Source organism: Arachis ipaensis, chromosome B05 (assembly GCF_000816755.2).
Source record: "Arachis ipaensis cultivar K30076 chromosome B05, Araip1.1, whole genome shotgun sequence".
Classification (NCBI taxonomy): Eukaryota; Viridiplantae; Streptophyta; class Magnoliopsida; order Fabales; family Fabaceae; genus Arachis; species Arachis ipaensis.
Window position 1 is genome coordinate 54,780,978 of NC_029789.2, and position 2,812 is coordinate 54,783,789.

The window sequence follows — 2,812 nt, forward strand, 5'->3', positions numbered from 1 at the left end:
CGGTAGCCATTGACAACGGTGATCCCCCAACATATAGCTTGCCATATAAAGGAGTATGAATGATTGAATGATGGCAGTAGGAAAGCAGAGATTCAGAAGGAGCAAAGCATCTACATACGCTTATTTGAAATTCTCACCAATGAATTACATAAGTATCTCTATCTTATTTTCTATTTTAATTACATTTTAATTATCAAAACCTCAGAGCCATTTGAATCCGCCTGACTGAGATTTACAAGGATGACCATAGCTTGCTTCAAGCTGACAATCTCCGTGAGACCGACCCTTACTCACGTAAGGTTTATTACTTGGACGACTGATGAGCGGATAATTTATATGCTTTTTTGGCATTGTTTTTAGTATGTTTTTAGTAGAATCTAGTTACTTTTAGGGATGTTTTCATTAGTTTTTATATTAAATTCACATTTCTGGACTTTACTATGAGTTTGTGTGTTTTTCTGTGATTTTAGGTATTTTCTGGCTGAAATTGAGGGACTTGAGCAAAAATCAGATTCAGAGGTTGAAGAAGGACTGCTGATGCTGTTGGATTCTGACCTCCCTGCACTCAAAATGGATTGTTTGGAGCTACAGAACTCAAAATGGTGCGCTTCCAATTGCGTTGGAAAGTAGACATCGAGGGCTTTCTATCAATATATAATAGTCCATACTTTGCTCAAGTTTAGACGACGAAAACTGGCGTTCAATGCCAGCTCTCTGCCCAATTCTGGCATCCAGCGCCAGAAAGAAGTTGCAAAGTGGAGTTCAACGCCCAAACTGGCACAAAAGCTGGTGTTCAACTCCAGAAAGAGCCTCTGCACGTGGAACATTCAAGCTCAGCCCAAGCACACACCAAGTGGGCCCCGGAAGTGGATTTATGCATCAATTACTTACTTTTGTAAACCCTAGTAACTAGTTTAGTATAAATAGGACTTTTTACTATTGTATTAGATATCTTTAATCAGTTGTATGCTATCTTAGATCACGTTTTGGGGGCTGGCCATTCGGCCATGCCTGGACCTTTCACTTATGTATTTTCAACGGTAGAGTTTCTACACTCCATAGATTAAGGTGTGGAGCTCTGCTGTTCCTCAAAGATTAATGCAAAGTACTACTGTTTTTCTATTCAATTCAACTTATTCTGCTTCTAAGATATTCATTCGTACTTCAACCTGAATGTGATGAACGTGACAATCATCATCATTCTCCATGAACGCGTGCCTGACAACCACTTCCGTTCTACCTTCGATTGAATGATTATCTCTTGGATCTCTTAATCAGAATCTTCGTGGTGTAAGCTAGATTGATGGCGGCATTCATGAGAATCCAGAAAGTCTAAACCTTGTCTGTGGTATTCCGAGTAGGATTCTGGGATTGAATGACTGTGACGAGCTTCAAACTCGTGATTGCTGGGCGTAGTGACAAACACAAAAGGAGGGTGAATCCTATTCCAGCATGATCGGGAACCTCAGATGATTAGCCGTGCTGTGATAGAGCATTTGGACCATTTTCACAAGAGGAGGGGATGTAGCCATTGACAACGGTGATGCCCTTGCATAAAGCCAGCCATAGAAAGGAGTAAGACTGATTGGAAGAAGACAGCAGGAAAGCAGAGGTTTAGAGGGACGAAAGCATCTCCATGCATTTATCTGAAATTCTCACCAAGGATTTACATAAGTGTTTCTATCCCTATTTTCTGTTTAATTAGTATTATTTTCGAAAACTCCATAATCAATTATTATCCGCCTGACTGAGATTTATAAGGTGACCATAGCTTGCTTCATACCAACAATCTCCGTGGGATCGACCCTTACTCACATAAGGTTTATTACTTGGACGACCCAGTGCACTTGCTGGTTAGTTGTATCGAAGTTGTGACAAATTATGAATTGAGATTAGAACACCAAGTTTTCAGAACCATTACCAGAGATCACAAGTTCGTGCACCAACGACCCAATGCACTTGCTGGTTAGTTGTACGGAGTTGTGAAAAGGAGTTGAGATTACAATCATGCGTACCAGGTTTTTGGTGCCGTTGAGATCACAACTTCGTGCACCACGTACGCGTCTCCCACGCGTACGCGTTGCTGAACTTTCGCAAGGTCACTCATACGCGTGATCCACATGTGCGCATCGCCTAACTGCATGGTAACTATGGCAAATTGTATATCATTTTGAAGCCCCGGATGTTAGCTTTCCAACGCAACTGTAACCGCCTCATTCGGACCTCTGTAGCTCAAGTTATGAAAGATTTAGTACGAAGAGGTCAGGCTTGACAACTTAGCAATTCCTTCAATTTCTTGTATTCCTTCCACTTTTGCATGCTTCCTTTCTATCCTCTAAGCCATTCTTACCCTATAAACCTTGAAAACACTTAACAAACATATCACGGCATCGAATGGTAATAAGAAAGGATTAAAATTATCAAATTTAAGGCTATAGAAGCATGTTTTCAATCATAGCACAAAATTAGGAAGGAAAATGTAAAACATGCGAATTCTATGAATAAGTGTGAGAATAATGGATGAAATCTACTCAGTTAAGCACAAGATAAACCCTAAAAATGGGGTTTATCAATCTCCCCACACTTAAACATTAGCATGTGATGCCAGGGCATCTTAGGCTAGTTTCACTAGCCTTTTTCTTTGTTTTTAATAGGTTTTATGCACTTTCTTGAGTTATAAGTAAGAAAATTGGGTAGAAATTCATGTATACCTATATTCATTCAATCATGATTAATTTGATGCAATTTCATGAGAATTATTCTAGAATTACTTGTATGTTAAGAATGATGTGAATTCTCATGACTTTAGCAA